At 44.1% G+C, this 19,916-nt stretch overlaps 1 pseudogene; it reads left to right on the plus strand.

Moving 5' to 3' along the window:
- Positions 1–11,627: 11,627 nt before the first annotated feature.
- LOC123396203 lies at positions 11,628–12,044 on the plus strand (annotated as a pseudogene).
- The last annotated feature ends 7,872 nt before the right edge of the window (positions 12,045–19,916 follow it).

Raw genomic sequence — 19,916 nt, forward strand, 5'->3', positions numbered from 1 at the left:
ACCGCTACGCTACATCATCCTTTCCGCTTCGAGGGAACACCAACGCAAGGCTCCAAGGCTACGGGGGAAATCCTTTGCATACTTGCCTAGGAAGTCCTTAAGGCGTAGCCGCAACTGAAGGATTCCTGGTGCCGTTGCTGAGGAGTATCAAGCAACACTCCTATTTCTGGCGTCGTTGGAAGGTCTTTTGTTGCAGTAGCAGAAGTATTCCTGGCGCCGTTGCCGGGGATACACAGCAAACATCAGAAGTATTTCTGCCGCCGTTGCTGGGGAGGAGAAATCAAGATCTGTCCAACTAGGTCTCACAAACTCTTCTCTCGCATTACTTTTGTTGCCAATTGCCTCTCTTTTCCTCTCCCCCACTTCACATTTGCCGTTTTCATTTGCCTTTCTCCTTTGCCTTTTTCGTTCGCCCTTTTCTCTTGCTTGCTTTCTGTTCGCTTGTGTGCCATGTGCCCTCAGTATGCTTGCATCTTCGCTTGCTGAAAATCTAGTGATATGGATCCTCATCCACTTGCTAGTCTCTTTAAGAGACCCACTCGTGTGGAACAGATTGCTAGTGAGTTGAGGGCAATTGACTATTTCTTTGGAGTTTTGCGTAAGATGCGTGAATCTGAAAATTGTGAGGAAGAAATTCATGAAGTGATTCACGAGGGTTCCTTGGATGAAAAGCATGATTCCAATGGTTTCACTATAAATTCTATTAGTGACAATCATGCTAAGAATATGCAAAACCCTAAGCTTGGGGATGCTAGTTTTTCTATGACCACTACTTATTGCAATAATCATGATTGGGGTAATGATCTTTCTTATGATCTTGAAAATTTGTTCAAACCTCATGATGAGTATGATATTTGCAACAATACTGAAAGTGGGATTGGAGAAGTCATGACTTTATTTGATGATAATCCCACTATTTTTGAAGAGTGTCAACTTTGCATGCATGTGGATCATGAAAAGAATATCCTATGGGATAGCTATATTGTTGAATTTGAATATGATCCCACATGTAATTGCTATGAGAGAGGAAAGTATTTTGGTAGAAACTTTCATGTTACCAAATCACCTCTCGTTATGTTGAGATTGCTATTGTCTCTTTCTTCTTCCTTGCATATGGCAACTATTGGTTGTCTTGACAATCTGTTTTCCTATAAAATGCCTATGCATAGGAAGTATGTTAGACTTAGATGTGATTTTCACATGCTTTATGATGCTCTCGTTGTGCTTCAACTCTGGTCTTTTGTGTGAGCATCATTGATGCCTAGCTAAGGGCGTTAAACAAAAGCGCTTGTTGGGAGGCAACCCAACGAATCTATCCTTTTTTCTTTCTGTTTTGTGTTTTCCACACTTTCATAATTCTGTTATGATTGTGTTTTTTGTGTTTCTTTTTGCGTTTGTGCCAAGCAAAACCGTTATGATTAGTCTTCGGGATGATCGTTTGCTCATGCTGGAAAAGACAGAAACTTTCTGCTCACAAAAAGAATTTTCATTTTTTCTGTAAGAGCTTTTGAGTTGATTCTTTTTGCTGCTGATTGCTACGCAAATTCTTCAGACTGTCGTAATTTTTCAGAATTTTTGAAGTACCAGAGGTATACGAAACATACAAATTGCTACAGACTGGTCTGCTGTTAACATATTCTATTTTTGTTGTGTTGGTTGCTTATTTTGATGAAACTATGGATAGTATCGGGGGGTATTAGCCATGGAAGATTTAAAGTACAGTAACCCAACATCAGCACAAGTAAAATTTAAGTTGCTACAGTATCTAAGGAAGTGGTGGTTTGCTTTCTTGTACTAATGTTATCACGAGTTTCTGTTTAAGTTTCGTGTTGTGAAGTTTTCAAGTTTTGGGTGAAATTCTTATGGACAAAGAGATAAAGAGTGGCAAGAGCTCAAGCTTGGGGATGCCCAAGGCACCCCAAGAGATTCAAGGATGCCGTAAAAGCCTAAGCTTGGGGATGCCCCGGGAAGGCATCCCCTCTCTCGTCTTCAATCCATCGGTAACGTTACTTGGGGCTACATTTTTATTCACCACATGTTATGTGTTTTTTGCTTGGAGCGTCTTGTATCATAGGAGTCTTTTATTTTTGTTGTGTCACAATCATCCTTGCTGCACACCTAGAGAGAGAGACATGCACACACCGTGATTTTGTCGAGCTTCACTTATATCTTTTGGTAGACAATTCAGCTCACATGTGCTTCACTTATATCTTTTGAGCTAGATACTTTTGCTCTATGAGATTCACTTATATCTTTTAGAGCGCAGCGGTGCGTAGCTTGCTAGTTGATTTATGCTTTGAAAGTAGTCTCAAAAGGGGTAGTTATCCAAAGGGATACGAAAACTTCCACCTTCATGTGCATTGAATAGTTAGAGAAGTTTGATTCATCTCAATTAGTTTTGAGTTGTGGTTATGGTAATATTGAAGTCATGCTAGTAAGGTGTTGTGGATCTAGAAATACTTGTGTTGAAGTTAGTGATTCCCGTAGCGTGCACGTATGGTGACCGCTATGTGATGAAATCTGAGCATGATTAGTATATTGATTGTCATCCTTTGCGTGGCGGTCGGGATCGCGCGATGGTTTATACCTAGCAACCCTTCCCCTAGGAGTATGCGTTGAATGCTTTGTTTCATTACTAATAAAACTTTTGCAACAAGTATATGATTTCTTCATGACTAATATTGAGTCCATGGTTTAGATGCACTTTCACCTTCCACCATCACTATCTTCTTAGTGCCGTGCAACTTTCGCCGGTGCACAAAACCCACCATTAGCCTCCCTCAAAACAGCCACCATACCTACCTATTATGGCTTTTTCAAAGTAATTTTGAGATATATTGCCATGCAACTACCACCATGATATGTGCCACCACGTCTGCATTGCCATTGCATGATCGCAAGATAGCTAGCATGATGTTTCCATTGATGTCTATGCCATGCTAGATCATTGCCACGGTACACTACCGAAGGCATTCCATATAGAGTCATAGTTGCTCTAAGTTTTGAGTTGAAAGTGTGATGATCATCATTAATGGAGCATTGTCCCATGTGAGGAAATAAAAGAGGCCAAAGAAGCCCACAAAAAAAGAAGGCCAAAGAGCCCACCAAATAAAAATAAAAAAATGAGAGAAAAAGAGAGAAGGGACAATGCTACCACTCTTTCCACACTTGTGCATATTGAGCACCATGATCTTCATGATTGAGAGTCTCTCGTTTTGTCACCACCATGTAGCTAGGGGGAAATTTTCATTATATAACTTGGCTTGTATATTCCAATGATAGGCTTCCTCAAAATTGCCTTAGGTCTTCGTGAGCAAGCAAGTTGGACGCACACCCACTAGTTTTCTTTAAGAGCTTTCACATACTCGTAGCTCTAGTGCATCATTTGTATGGCAATCCCTACTCATTCACATTGATATCTATTGATGAGCATCTCCACAGCTCATTGATATGCATAGTTAATGTGACTATCTTCTCATTTTTGTCTTGCAACCTCCACCACATTCCACACCATCTATAGTGCTATAATCATGGCTCACGCTCATGTATTGCGTGAGAGTTGAAAATATTTGAGAAAGTAAAGGTGTGAAATAATTACTTGGCCAATACCGGGGTTGTGCATGATTTAAATTTGTTGTGCAATGATGATAGAGCATAGCGAGACTATATGCTTTTGTAGGGATAACTTTCTTTTGGCCTTGTTATTTTGAAAGTTCATGACTACTTTGCTAGTTTGCTTGAATTATTATTGTTTCCACGTCAATAGCAAACTATTATTTTGAATCTAATGGATCTGAACATTCACGTCACATAAGAGGAATTACAAAGGACACCTATGCTAGGTAGCATGAAAGCATCAAAAATTCATTCTTATCACTTCCCTACTCGAGGACGAGCAGGAGTTAAGCTTGGGGATGCTTGATACGTCTCAAACGTATCTATAATTTTTGATGGTTTCACACTGTTATCTTGTCTTCTTTAGTTGTTTTATGTACCTTTTTATCTTTTTTGGGACTAACTTATTAATTCAGTGCCAAGTGCCAGTTCCTGTTTTTTCCGTGTTTTTGACTCTTTTCAGATCTGATTTTGGAACAGAGTCCAAACGGAAGAAAAACTCCGAAATGATTTTTTCCGAACGGAAGAAGACCAGGGGGCTTTTGGGCCAAGCCAGGTGGGCTCCAGGGAGCCCACAATCCCCCACTCCGCCACCAGGAGGAGGCGGCGGTGGGCAGGCTTGTGGCCTCCCTGGCCGCCCCCTGACCTAGGTCTTTGGCCTATAAATTCCCAAATATTCCGCAAAAAATCAGGGGAGCCTCGAAAATACTTTTCCGCCGCCGCAAGCTTCCGTTTCCGCGAGATCTCATCTGGAGACCCTTCCCGGCACCCTGCCGAAGGGGACTTTGGAGTTGGAGGGCTTCTTCATCATCATCATCTGTCGGGACCCCGATCCTAGGACATAGGAATCCAGCCTGTAACACATCGCATCTCTTTGCGGTCACGCACGGTTAACTCCACGGCTGCAGCCTTACCTTAACCGGGACCGTTTGGGTCTTTTGACTCACGTATGCAATAGTGTCGCTAGCATTCCAATGTCAAAGAACCCGGATCGACAAGTCTAGTCACAAACCAAAGTGGCCGTACCGCACAAGGACAGGCATACATGACACAACAAAGCAGGTGTCGGTCACCAGCGAGTGTAGACGAGTCGTAGCAAGCTACAAGGACTCCATTACATCGTGTGACATTTCCCCAAAGGGGACAGACACAACAGCTAAGAAGGACACATGCCGGTCAACCAAAGTGTCCGGAGCAGTAGCGAACTACCAAGGCTCGTTGGATCACAAAGGGGCATTTCCATGTAAGGAGTGCCACTAAAGTTCACGACTAGGTAATCGAACCCCATACATATCAAGTACGACACACGTACGCATGGCATACCGATATGTATAGATACATCGACGGCATCACAACATAACCATAAACATACAAACTTTATTTAAGAGGCTCGGAAGAGCCACACACATAATATTACACATTAAGGGTCTCACGACCCATAATAGCAGTCATTCAGTTACAAGCCAGCGGAAGAGTTTAAAACTGTCTGAGTACAGACAGGTGCAACTAGAAGGCACATGGCCTGACTATACTACAGACCCAACGTAGGGCCAGATCGTAGCTGGGACACTAGCTACTCGTCGTCGTCGATGTCTACGAAGAACCCTCCATTAGGGTCATTAGCAACCTCTGCAACATTTATTAAGCAAACATGAGTACGGAGGTACTCAACAAGACTTTAGGATAACTATCTACTCATGCAATGTATCAAAAGGTATTGTGGGGTTTCATGCGGGAAGCCAGCATTTGACTTGTGGCTAGACAACTTGCATTTTAAAATAATTTTGACAACTTGATTTCTCGCACACGAGTCCACTAACACCACAACAATACACCATCGTGGAATCATTCCGTCTCCATACGGAATTGCCGTCCACGATACTCACGCTTATCTTGACAATTTTATGAGTAGCCATTGAAGTTATCTATGAACAACATATGTCTCCAAGTAGTCCATATCCGCGGACGCGGCTATTCGAATAGATCATAACCCTGCAGGGGGGTACTTCGTCACACACGCTCTCGCCACTTATCGCCATGTGCACGTCATGCACCTTGGCAACCTTCAAGCGGAAGCCCAGCGAGGGAGTCGGCCACGACCGTTAACCACACTAGTACCTAGTCCAGGTTTATCGCCTATCTGAGGGTAACCCGCACGGAAGTCCGGCCGAGTTTTCCGCCACGGCCCCAAACGATGTGCGCAGGGTTCCCAAGCCCACCATCCGGGTGCCACTTGGTACACCGTGCCACTGCCTACCGCATCACAGCCCACCTCTCAGGTCAGCACCATGCACGGCCTCCAGCATGACTATGAACACCAGAAACTACTTGCAACTCCTGGACCGAGTACTAAGCGACTAATAAGTCGAGGGGGTCAATTAAGTATCCCAACGTGTGGTAGTATCTAGTCTTGGATTACATACACGAAACTCAGTTCCTAAGGACGGTTCCAATGAAACAACCCGCCATGTACTCCTACACAGCCTTTCACCGGTACCTTTACCAAATCAGGTTCAACACACAACCTTTGCTTACCGAACACATTCTCACAATTCTGTTCATCTCCCAGATGACAGACCATACACAACTCTAAGCATAGCATGCATAGCAGGATAAGGCACATCATGGCTCAAGAAACTACCATGTATGCTAGGTTGCAAGGTTCGGCTATTTACTGTGACAAGGATAGGTCATGCAGAGGAAGTGGGTTCAACTAACGTGGCAAAAGCAGTTGAAGCATTTGATCCTAATGCAATAAGTAAGTGCAGGAGCAAGAACATGGGATTTATCGGGATGATCAAAATGGTTGCTTGCCTTGTTGCTCAGAGGAGTGACAATATCCGTCAGACGGATATTCGGTGGAATCCGGGGGAGCGGAGCCTACCGATAGGAATGACAACAATCAATATCAAGCATATGCAATCAAGATGATGCATGAGCATAGCATGAGAATGCAAGGTGATATCTATTATAACTAACATGTATTAGGTTTGAAGTTGATTTGAATCACATTCAAATATCACTTCAAACGAGGTATTCTCGGATACCATTTTAATTGATTCGACCTGATGCTCAGATCAACTTGATGTTAACATGCATGGAATGACATGTTAGGTTGCTGGTTTGTAATTAGGACAGTATTTGATCATGTCAATCATAGTGAAATTTAAATATTTTCCATATTCCATTTATAAAGTATTTATAAGAATTGACTTATTCATTAATCTACATGTTTGGGTTCTGTAACTTTTTCAAACATGTTTGAAAATGGCATATTCAGATTCCTTGGATTTTTCTGATACTTTTTCATATATAAATTATTTTCATTGGAGTTACAGATTAATTTCTATAAATTTTTGAAGTTTTAAACATTTCTGGAATTATTCTTATACTGGAAAATCCCTTTACTGCATCAGCATGACATCAGCAGGTCCAACTGGCCGTTGAAAGTCAAACCTGACCAGTGGGACCCACTGGTCAGTGTCTCTGGTCAATTTTAGATTAGGATTAATCTTATTTAGTTAATTAAACTCACTGGACCCACATGTCAGTGACTTATCAATTTAATTGATTTATTTTTATTATTTCTAAACTATCCAGAGGCTGGCCCCACACGTCAGTGGCTCAGGCCAGTTGAGATCCACCGGCGGCGAGGTCGTCCTCGCCGGCGGGGAGCCTCCGGCGACCACCAGTACGGTGGAGGGCATCGGAAACTCACCTCCGACGGCCAAACTCACGGCAGAGACCACGGGAAGAACGGCCACTCGACGACGCGCACGATGGGACAAGCCCCAGGGGCTAGGGTGGCCGGAATCAACGCCGGCGACGAGCTTGGCGGCGACCAAGTTCGGCCATCGTCGAAGCCATCGAATACGGGGTCAAAACGCGCGGGGCTGGGCACCTAACGCATCTACATGATGTCCTGAGGCTGTTGGTGGCCTCAGACGGACCAACACTTCACTGGAGGGCTACCGGCGACGAGCTGCAGCGGCGGTTCTCGTCGGGCTCCGATGGAACTAAGCCTAGAGGATGGGATCGACGGGGAGAGCTTAGGGGAAAGACGCGCAAGCTCACGAGGAGTGCAGAGGAGGGCTCAGACGGCTCGGGGAGGCACTGAGGGCGACGAATCGAGCAGAGCTCGCCGGCGGCCGAAGGTTGAAGACGGTGATGCCGTGGCCGTTGCAGGGCTCGGGGAGGCTTCGGCTTCTGCCCGGAGGACCAGTTCGTCGAGGCGGAGCTAACGGCACACTCAGAATGAGGATCCTATGGCTAGGGGCACGGGCAGCTCGAGCTCGAGCTCCTGTCAATGGCGGCAGAGAGGATCGGGAGAACCGAGAGGAGAGGGGGAAGAGTGAGCACAGGAATGGATAGCTACGGGCTCGGGGAGCTTATCCCCATGCTTGCCAGCGCGAAGCGGCGGCCAGGCAGGCGCACAAGTGCGTGGAGGCGCGCGGCGACGCGGCGGCCAGCTCCTGCTCCTACCGGCGAGGAGGAAGACGACACGGGAGCTGGGCTGGGCCAGGTGAGCAACAGATAGACTTTTCTCATTTTTCTTTCTGTTTTGTTTCTATTTTAATTATTGACATTGATTTTCTATTTATTTCAGCTACCAAAAAGTTTGTAAAAGCTATTTTAAACACACCAGAATATTTGTTGGAATATTTCCAACCATTCCTAAAGTTTTCAACATTTTTGAAAGCTTAAAGTTTCTGATTTCAAGTTTAAAACTTGAAACCAGTAGCTTTTGCATTTATTTAAAATGCTTAAATTATCAAGAAAATGGTTTTCTTCATTGCTTATTTACTTTCATGAATTATCAGAAAGATTGAACTTTTCTTGAGGCCATTTTGGATTCATTGATTTTAACTAGTTTGAATTTTCCTTCATTTTGAGAAGTGGCTAGGGTTTTAGCATTTTCCTTCATCACTTGCTTTATTCTTGTTGAGAATTTCCTAGATGCAATGCAAAGAAAACATGAGCACAAAGCTAACTTGCTTAAGATGTCAGGGGTGTGACATCATCGCCCCTCCAATGACTCGTGAGTAGTTCACTTCAGACCTACGGGTCCGTAGTTAATAGCTAGATGGCTTCTTCTCTCTCTTGGATCTTCAATACAAAGTTCTTCATGATCTTCATGGGGATCTATCCGATGTAATCTTCTTTGGCGGTGTGTTTGTCGAGATCCGATGAATTTTGGATTTGTGATCAGTTTATCTGTGATATATATTTGAGTCTTTGCTGATTTCTTATATGCATGATTTGATATCCTTGTAAGTCTCTCCGAGTCTTGGGTTTTGTTTGGCCAACTAGATCTATGATTCTTGCAATGGGAGAAGTGCTTGGTTTTGGGTTCTGCCATGTGGTGACCTTTCCCAGTGACAGTAGGGACATCAAGGCACACATCAAGTAGTTGCCATCAAGGGTAAAAAGATGGGGTTTTTATCATTGGTTTGAGATTATCCCTCTACATCATGTCATCTTGCTTAAGGCGTTACTCTGTTCTTATGAACTTAATACACTAGATGCATGCTGGATAGCGGTCGACGTGTGGAGTAATAGTAGTAGATGCAGAAAGTATCGGTCTACTTGTTTCGGACGTGATGCCTATAGAAACAACCATTGCATAGATATCGTCATGACTCTGCACAGTTCTATCAATTGCTCGACAGTAATTTGTTCACCCACCGTCTACTTGCTTTTATGAGAGAAGCCACTAGTAAACACTACGGCCCCCGGGTCTATTCACATCCATCGTTTACACCTCCGCTTTTACTTTGCTTTGTTACTTTGTTGCTTTCAGTTCTCACTTGGCAAACAATCTATAAGGGATTGACAACCCCTTCATAGCGTTGGGAGCAAGTTTTTGTGTTTGTGCAGGATCTTGAGATACTCCTCCACTGGATTGATACCTTGGTTCTCAAACTGAGGGAAGTACTTACCACCACTATGCTACATCACCCTTTCCTCTTCGAGGGAACACCAACGCAAGGCTCCAAGGCCACGGGGGAAATCCTTTGCATACTTGCCTAGGAAGTCCCTTAAGGCGTAGCCGCAGCTGAAGGATTCCTGCTGCCGTTGCTGAGGAGTATCAAGCAACACTCCTATTTCTGGCATTGTTGGAAGGTCTTTTGTTGGAGTAGCAGAAGTATTCCTGGCGCCGTTGCCGGGGATACAAAGCAAACATCAGTGATCTATTCCTACAGGGCTTCGCCTAAGCACCACAGAAATCCGATCTAGAGGAAGAACTACGAACTAGAGGTTAGTGTTGCACGTGGAAAAGTGGTGTCTCAAAAACCGTAAAACATCTAGTATATATAGGAGGAACCAAGGGGTGGAGCCTTGCCTCCTACTCCAAGTAGGAGGGTTCGACCGAGCTAGGGAGGAAGGATTCCTCGTCCAATTCGGTTTGGAAGGAGGAGTCCTTTCCTTCCTTCCCGCCTCCTCCTTTTTTCCTTACCCTTGTTTGTTGTCTTGGCCGAAATAGCCCTATTGGGCTGACCTCACCAGCCCACCAAGGGCTGGTGCGTCACTCATGGGCCTATTAGGTTCTCTCCCGGGTGGATGGCCCCTCCCGGTAAAACCCTTGAACCCATTCGTCACTCCCGGTACTTTACCGGTAATGCCCGAAATCTTTTCGTAAGCCAAATGCAACAATCCTATATATCAATCTTCGTCTACGGACCATTCCGGAACTCCTCGTGACGTCCAGATCTCATCCGGGACTCCGAACAAAACTTCGGTCACCAACATACATAACTCAACTATACCAAAACGTCACCAAACCTTAAGTGTGCAGACCATGCGGATTCGAGAACTATGTAGACATGACCCGAGACACCTCTCGGTCAATATCCAATAGCGGGACCTGGATGCCCATATTGGATCCTACATATTCTACGATAATCTTATCGGTTGAACCTCTATGTCAAGGATTCATATAATCCCGTATACTATTCCCTTTGTCCTTCGGTATGTTACTTGTCCGAGATTCGATCGTCGGTATCCAATACCTATTTCAATCTCGTTACCGACAAGTCTCTTTACTCATTCCGTAATACAAGATCCCGTGGCTAACTCTTTAGTCACATTGCTTGCAAGGCTTGTTTGTGATGTTGTATTACCGAGTGGGCCCCAAGATACCTCTCCATTATACGGAGTGACAAATCCGAGTCTTGATCCATGCTAACTCAACGGACACCTTTGGAGATACCTGTAGAGCACCATTATGGTCACCCAGTTACGTTGTGACGTTTGATACACACAAGGCATTCCTCCGGTGTTAGTGAGTTACATGATCTCATGGTCATAGGAATATATACTTGACATGCAGAAAATAATAGCAACAAAATGACACGATCACATGCTACGTTTATAGTTTGGTCTAGTCCATCACATCATTCTCCTAATGATGTGATCCCGTTATCAAATGACAACAATTGCCATGGCTAGGAAACTTTGGCCATCCTTGATCAACGAGCTAGTCAACTAGAGGCTTACTAGGGACATTGTTTTGTCTATACATCCACACATGCATTTATGTTTCCATTCAATATAATTATAGTCTTTACCTAATAATAAAGAGAATAGCGTTTCTGTCGGAAAACCCGCCGAGTCTTTTTTACAAAAAGGCCCTCCTCTTTTTTGGTAATGAAACCCGCACTCTATTTTTAAGTTAAAAAACGTTTTGGTTTTTATATAAAACACCCCAGACAATCACCACTGCCGCTTAATTAAATTGGTTCACCACTCGTGGCTGACGTTGGCGAATCCTTTCACGCCGGCAGCGGCTTCCGACGAGGAGGCGAGGGAGCTCGGGCAAGGGGGAGGTGGCGCACGTACGCCAGGAGGAGGAGGGGTCGAGGAGGCGCAGGAGGTTCCTGCCGGTGGCGTACCACAAGCTTGACCTCGACGGCGACCTCACTGTCGCAGTCAAGGTGCTCGACCTCGCCGCCGCCAACCGCGCCGAGGCCGCGCCCTCGCCCTCGCAGCCGGCGAGTGGCTCCAGGTCCGACATGCGGAGGGTGTAGCGGCAGCTCGAGCTGCTCGCCCGGGTGAGGCATCTCAACGTGATGAGCCTCAAGGCCTACGTCCGCGACGCCGACCGGCTCTCGCTGGTCTACGACTTCGTGCCCGGGGGCAGCCTCGAGGACATGATGAAGAGGGTGAGGTCGCAGCAGGTCAGCCTCAGCTGGGACACCAGGAACAGGATTGCGGCCGGGGTGGCCAAGGGACTGCGCCACGTGCACTTCGAGTGCAACCCCAGGATACTGCATTGCAACCTCAAGCCATCCAATGTGATGCTGGAGGAAGGCTTCGAACTGGTGCTGGCGGATTGCGGCGTTGCGAGGCTGATCGATTCGAGTTCGCCTGATCCGGAGTCGTCCGGCAGCCTCTACACCGCTCCAGAGTGCTACCAAAGTAGCAGGTAAAAATTTATATGTTATCTTTTTTAAGTTTTCAGTGCTCAATTCAGTTAAATCTATTAGCTTGCAGATTGCAGTGTGCCTACTATTTCTCAAATTGACAATGTGCTTTGTGTGTCTGTTCATTCTAAATTATAATGAGGGGAAATTGAACCTAGGCTATTGCATCATTATCACTGTAAGGAAGGTAGCTCTGAATAAAACTTGTGTAGAATTGAGGTGTTTGTTGTTCAATTTTGTGCTTTTTAAAACAGAAATCATGCGTTGACATGTTCACATGTTGTATACTCAAGTTTATACTAGATATGATGCAAACAAGTCAAGGTATTTCAGATAGCTAGAAATCTATGATGTGTGATGTCTCCTATTGGCACTCAATAGCTTAAACTTTAAGCTATAAATCATATGGTAACCCATACTTGTATATCTGGCAGCTAACATGTGTAAATTGTGTAGTGATAATATCGTGTCATTTTCTTATTTAAAACATAAGCATTGCAACATTATATACTACCAAAACAAGTGTTTGACATTCCTTTTCATTATTGCTTGCATCCGTAGTTTCATTTGATTTGTGTCCCCAGTTAACAGTGCGCAATCATTGGCTATCAAAAACTGTTGTCTGTTTCCTCTCATAGTCTCATTAGACTCTTCTGAATTTGGTTTTCTAAGTTATCTAACTGTGTTGACGATAAGTGGACTTCACTTCCATGCCATTTGGATCTAATCAGTGAAATGAGTAAGAGAGAAGGTATAAAGCACATTTATAAAGAATACCCAGCTTTTGCTTTTTGTAACTGAAGAATCTTTTACTTTGTTAGGGAACCTGCATCTAACCTTTTTGAATTACCTTTGATTGTTACGCTTTCCATATATTCCCGCATGAGCACATACAGTTGTTGGCCCACCCCCTGTTCTACTAAATATATTGATATATTTCATTCTAGCCTCTTGTATAATGTATATCAATCAGAGAATAGATGCTTTGCGGATTGGTGTTCTATATTCTTATCTTTACCTAATAATAAAGAGACTATCGTTTTTGTCAGAAAACCCCCCGAGACATTTTAACAAAAAGGCCCTCTTCTTTTTTGGTAATGGAACCTGCACTCTATTTTTAAGTTAAAAAACGTTTCGGTTTTTACATAAAACACCCCAGACAATCACCACCGGTCACCACTGCCGCTTAATTAAATTGGTTCACCACTCGTGGCTGACGTTGGCGAATCCTTTCACGCCTGCAGCGGCTTCCGACGAGGAGGCGAGGGAGCTCGGGCGAGGGGGAGGTGGCGCACGTACGCCAGGAGGAGCGGTCGAGGAGGCGTAGGAGGTGCCTGCCGGTGGCCTTGTCTTTTTGGCTGCAGATCGAGCGGCGGCGCTCCCGATCTGATTTGGAGCAGGACGGAGCACATGAACGGTGCGGGCGGCACGCTTCCTGGACGAGAGGGGGAGTAGGAGGTGAGGCGCGGAAGTAATCAAACAACCAAGACAATAATAAAAAAGAAAGAGATATGTGCCCAGCTCGAGCAGAGAGAGACACTTGGATCCGGCGGCCAAGCGGACAGATTGAGGAGGTCGCCGAAGGCGGCGAACTCCAAGGCGCGACGCTCAGGTTGTGTTCCATGTGCGACTCTCTTCCGTGGAGAAAAAGAGATTAGAGAGAGAAGAAGGAGAAGGGGAGATTAGAGAGAGATGGCCTGCTCAAGGAGGCGGCTCGGAAGAACATAGGAGCTCCTCTCCACGCGATGTTGGAGGAGTCGGGGAGGCCGACTGCTGTCAGTGAGTGAGTGAGCGGCTGTAAGTGGGTCCGTGCTGCTCACCAGTTCCTGCAACTCCCGCCCAACCATGCCCTGTTGTCCGAAGCTCCGAGCCCGTGCCCCCACACCCCTTCTTATCTTATTTTGTTGACATATTATTTTCTTTTTTTTGTACTAGCTTAAAAAACATAACATGTAGTGATGGCTTAACCACGTGATATGTTGTTTTTACTCTCAAGGTATAATTTACTCCGTAATGGACCAATACTCGAATAATTGACACTCATCTACGTTCTTTTTTGTAACGACATTATTATATCGCAACAATAATTTGTATGTTTTCATATTATTACATCACATGATATTTTTCCGTAGCAACGCACAGACATGATAAGTAGTCTACCAGTCTAATAATACTTTGTAAAGTGAGAATAATATGGTCCCCACGTTTCTTCTAAACCTCGATTTGTGCGCCTGCTAGCCGACGGTGACACTGTTCGGGTGTCGTACTACATCGGTTGGGCGTTTTGAAGGATGAAACGATTAGTTTTCCTTCGTATCGAAGCACGGAGTGTTGTGTTTGCACATGCACGTCAATTTTTCCTTCCCGTTGCAACGCACGGGCATATGTCCTAGTATGGATAATAAACGATTATTTTGTATCAGGAAATATAATAATAACTATTTTATTATTGCCTCTAAGGCATATTTTCAACACTCACGTGCAACTGCAAAATGATTTGGTTGAGCATATGTGGGCTCATGTTGACAATCAATAGATTTATCTTCTTTTATTCGTTTGCAAAAGTGTGTAAGAACTATGTGAGACATTTTTATTTTTATTCGGCTTGTAATAGCTATGCTATTTTATTCGGTCCAAACTATAAACTATGCAAATGTACGCAAAAAGGGCGGCCGACCGGCCACATAGGCACACATGGGTCGACGCGTTGGGCACGCTGCCGGCCCATATCTAAAATAGAGCGGACGCCGGATGGCCGGCCGACCCAAACGGACAAAAAACGGACGAAATCGCCGTCCGTTTGGATCGGCGCGTTGGAGTTGCTCTTATATACTCTTTTACCCTCGTCAATAGTGTTTATTTCAAAAAATAAAAAACCGATATACATTCTTTATTTCAACATGACGTCTCGTATGTGTCATAGTTTATACTCCTTTTCCCTCGTCAATAGTGTTCTGGTGCTCATCTAATTTATCCTGTGCATTTGGGTACCCTAATCCGTTACCCGAATCAAATTACCTGAATTGTCGGGTAATTCAGGTATCAGGTTATTAGGATTCAATTTTTATTTCTTGGCTATTTAGTTTTTGGATTAGGGTTCAATTTCAGTCTAGAAATTCGAAATACCCATATTATCCAAATTATTCATACTGCCTAAATTATTTATTATATTATTATACCGCCATGTTATCCATACTAGCTAAAATACCCATACTACCCAAAATACTCGTACCCTAACCCGTTATATTATTACACTGCCATGTTTTCTACTTTTGACAAATATTGGCAAAAGTTTCAGGTGTTTGCAAAGAATTCTCACGAAATCACATTAGTGTAAGGCGTGGCGAGAAAACAAAAGGAAGTCTCCAAAATGCTTCTCGGAGTAACATTTTCAGACTATCAATTTTTTTGTTGGAGCGTCTTCTAGAAATGTGATACTATGACGATTTTTTGCAAGAGCTTAAAACTTTTGTCAATGTTTGTCAAAAAAAAGTTCAGATTTTTTTATTTTATTGTTCACTGAGCTCATTTGAACCCGGGAGCAGAAACTCTGCATCCCACACAAGAGAGTTAATGATGTTGTGGACTTGCGAAGTAAAGGGTAAAGAAAATGTAGAAAACCGAACCGTAGACATGCTAAATGAGTTGAATTCATTGAGACTTTTTAGTACGTCATTAAACGGAAGAAGGGTAAAGAAAATGTTATTGCTGATGCATTATCTCATTGTTATACTATGCTTTCACAACTTGATTTTAAAATATTTGATTTGTAGACCATCAAAAATCAATATGTGCATGATGCTGATTTTAAAGATGTGTTAGAGAATTGTAAAGAAAATAAAATATGAAACAAGTTTATCATTAATGATGGATTTGTGTTTCGTGCTAACAAGCTATGCAAGCCATCGGAGTATTTGTCCCATTTCCAACTAAGATTATTTTAAAAAGAAATCTAAACAAACTATAAATACGATGAGCAAATAAAATGTAATTTGATAAAAAAGGAAATGAACATATAAATAAGGGGACAATGAAAACAATTACAAAATGAAATATAAAAAATAGTAAAAAGGAAAAAAGTAAGAAAAACGACATGGAAAGAACAAAAAAGATAATAAAATAAAGGAAGTCGTCTAATGGGCCGCCCCAAGAAGTGAAACAAAGGTAGGGTTCTAACCCGCAATTCTAGTTCCGTCCCTAATCCCCCCAAACCTCCGTCGCTGGGTCTCCGGCGAGCTCTCCGGCCATGGCCAACCTTAGAGCCGGCGCCAGCATCGGCCATCTCCGCGTCTACGGTACGTCGCTGTTGTCAGTACTGAACCTGCAGACCAAGGTGGCGCCATCTTCAGTTAACGGACGGTCAGGATCGCCTACATCCAACGGCTCACGCAGCTCGCCGTCACTGTATCGTTTCACTTGTCGTTACTGTTTTAATTCCGTTGCCACTCGCCGTTGTCTGTCGCCAGCAGGCTATAAAGCCAGGGGCTCGCGTCTGTAATGGTTATGGATTGATTTGCTAAGAAGCTTATTACTATACAGTACATTTATATCAATATAAACCCTAGAGGGCTACTTTCCCCTTTCATCTCTCTCGATCTGTCTCGAGTTCGTTGTGTTCTTGCCGAATTCCTTAGCTAGGGTGCGACAATTGGTATCATGAGCAAGGTTTTTCCTCGGAGAAGAGATAGATTGTAGCCACCAATCCTTCTCCCACCCTTCCCTCCCTTATTCTCGGCATTGAGCGGCGATGGTGGCGGGGTAGGCGGTCACGACGGTGGTAGACTAATTCGACGGAGCTCGTTGGGCAAGACTGGTTGGAAGAGCACCCTGCTCCTCCAGTAAAATCCCAGGTCAAGCGACGGGTGGTGCTGTTTCGGCGGCGTTTTCTCGGGCGGCGGCAGGATTCAGGTTAGATCGGGTTACCGGAGCTATTCCGGCCGTAAAATTCCTCTCTGTACCACTGAATCACGATGGGGCACTCCAAATCTACCCTGGAGGAGTCGGAAGTTGCGGATCTACTCGCCATGAAGGGCGAATTCATGCAGCATAGAGAAGAAACTGCAGATCTGAGAGGTGAGGTTGACGACTTGCGGAAAGATGTCCACAACATAAACCTCAAGCAGGACACGATGGTCTCTGATTTGGATGGAGTGCAGAAAGCAGTCTCGACCCTCAGTTCGCAGCTGTCAACTATGGCAGACGTTCTTAAGTCTCTTCGTTCCACGGAAGCCTCAAGTTCAGCACAGCAGGGTAAATCATCCCCTGATCTGCCTCAAAAAGAAACTACAACGGTGGATAGAGCCATGTCTGAAGAAATACGCAGACAACTGGTGTTGGAACAGGAAAAATCCAGATTAGCTGCAGCACAAATCCCGACCCACTTACCACCCATCCAGGTACCCAGGCCTGCTATTCCTCCAGGATTTGGGAACAGTTAACCAGTGGAAATACATTCGGGCAATGCCACTCCTACTGCAGCATACAAGACTGCTAGGACACCTGGTTTCCATGGGTTTTAACCACCAGGAGTTCGTCAGAGCTGGGATGATTTCCAGAAGCATTATGATCAAGAAATGCGTACACAATTCCTGAAGAGCATCACCAAAGGGCCACATATGGATTTTCCTTGCTTTGATGGAGATAACCCAACAGGGTGGATCAGGCAATGTGAGAAATATTTCCAGATGGTGGAGCTCCAACAGAATTCAAGGTGAACCTGACCCAGCTCTATGTGACAGGAAGAGCTGATGTTTGGTTAAGGCGCTTTGGAATCCTAAAAAAGCAGTTGACATGGGCACAGTTCTATGAAGAGATCCTGCGCAGGTTCTCCTCAGCTAGCTCTTATGAGTTAACTGACAAATTTAACACCTTGAAACAGAACACTCTCATTGTGTCTGAATATGCTGACCAGTTTGAAGAGCTCATGGCAGAGGTTCAGCCTGATAATCCTGTCATGGATGAAAGTTGGTTTGTAAGGTGCTATGTCAATGGGTAGCGTTCTCAAATCAAGTTCCAAGTAAGAGCCTTGAGACCTACTGGACTAACAGAAGCTTTTTGGGTAGCAGTGGATCTGGAAAGGGGAGCTGCTGGAAAGAAATCCTACAGTAGTTACTCTGGAACTACTAAGTCCACCACTGGCTATCAGAAATTTACCACTGTCCTGCAGGAAAAACCATCTGAATGTAAACCTATTACTGTCAACCAAAGAGCCAGGGAATCTGGTAAGTGTTGGAGATGTGGTGATGCATGGTTTCATGGGCATAAATGCAAAATGGCTCCTGCATTGAATGTATTGGTTGGGGAAGATCCCACTGACCAAGTCAAAGATACTGAAGAAGGGGAGGAACAGGATGTGGAGGAACATCTGCAGCAAGAGGAGAACTGTATGACACTATCTGCACAAGCAATGAAATCTGATAATGTCAACACTATATCCCTATTAGTGCAGAATGGAGGGAAACATGGGATTGCTTTAGTAGACTCTGGAAGCAATTCAACCTTTATCAGCCTCAAATTTGCCCTCTCTACTAACTGCACCATTTTGAAAGACACTTCCAGGGCAGTAACTGTTGCTGGAGGAGGGACACTATGGTCTGGCTCCTATGTTCCACCCACTACTTTCATTAGAGGTAATACCAAATTTACTCAACAATTCAGAGTACTGGATCTTCCTGGACATGACATAGTTTTGGGCAGTGATTGGATGGAACAACATAGCCCTGTGGCTTTTCACTATAACCCCAGGCAGATTTCTGTTATGAAGGACAAACAAACTCGAGTGACAATTAGAGCTTATGACACACTAGCTGATGCTACCCCCATAGAAGCAAATGAAGTGGACAAATTATTGGCTCTAGGGGCACCTGGTTATGTTCTGCAGCTCATCAGAGATACTTCTCTCAAAGCACCAGCTCCACAAGAAATTTCACCACCAGTGCAGGAAGTACTGCAACAGTTCCCTGAAGTTTTTCAAGAACCAAAGGGATTACCCCCAAAAAGAGACCATGACCATAAGATTCCCCTTAAGGAGCAATCAGTACCACCCAACTCCAGGCCCTACAGAGTACCACACATGCAAAGGAATGAACTGGAGAGACAAATTGATTCTATGCTCAGAGATAAGATTATAAGAGCTAGTGAGAGCCCTTATTCTTCCCCTACAATTTTGGTCATGAAGATGGCACATGGAGAATGTGCATTGACTACAGGAAACTTAATGCTGCAACAATCAAAAACAAGTTTCCCATACCTGTGATTGAGGATGTGCTGGATGAACTCCAGGGAGCTACATACTTCACCAAATTGGATTTAAGATCTGGTTATCATCAGGTGAGGATGAATGAACAAGATATACCAAAAACTGCATTCACGACATACTTTGGTCACTATGAATTCCTAGTAATGCCCTTTGGTCTAGCTAATGCACCTGGGACTTTCCAAGCTTTGATGAATAGCATATTTGGTCCATATCTGAGGAAGTTTGTGTTGGTGTTTTTTGATGATATCCTCATTTTCAGTAAATCCCTCTCTGAACACTTGGAGCACATACAAATTGTTCTCCAGCTCCTAAAGGAACATCAGCTATATGTTAAACAATCTAAATGTGTGTTTGCTTCCAGACAAGTGGATTACCTAGGCCATATCATCACTGGAGAAGGGGTATCAACTGACCCTGCAAAAATCACAGCAGTTGCTGATTGGCCAGTTCCTACTACAGTTAAACAACTCAGAGGATTTTTGGGTCTTTGTGGATACTACAGGAGATTTATTAAGAACTTTGGCACCCTTGCTAGGCCACTGCATGATGTTGTGAAGAAAGACAATTTCCATTGGACAGTTCTTCAAACTACTGCTTTCTCTGACCTAAAACAAGCTATG

The sequence above is a fragment of the Hordeum vulgare genome, chromosome 5H (genome assembly GCF_904849725.1).
Source record: "Hordeum vulgare subsp. vulgare chromosome 5H, MorexV3_pseudomolecules_assembly, whole genome shotgun sequence".
NCBI lineage: Eukaryota > Viridiplantae > Streptophyta > Magnoliopsida > Poales > Poaceae > Hordeum > Hordeum vulgare.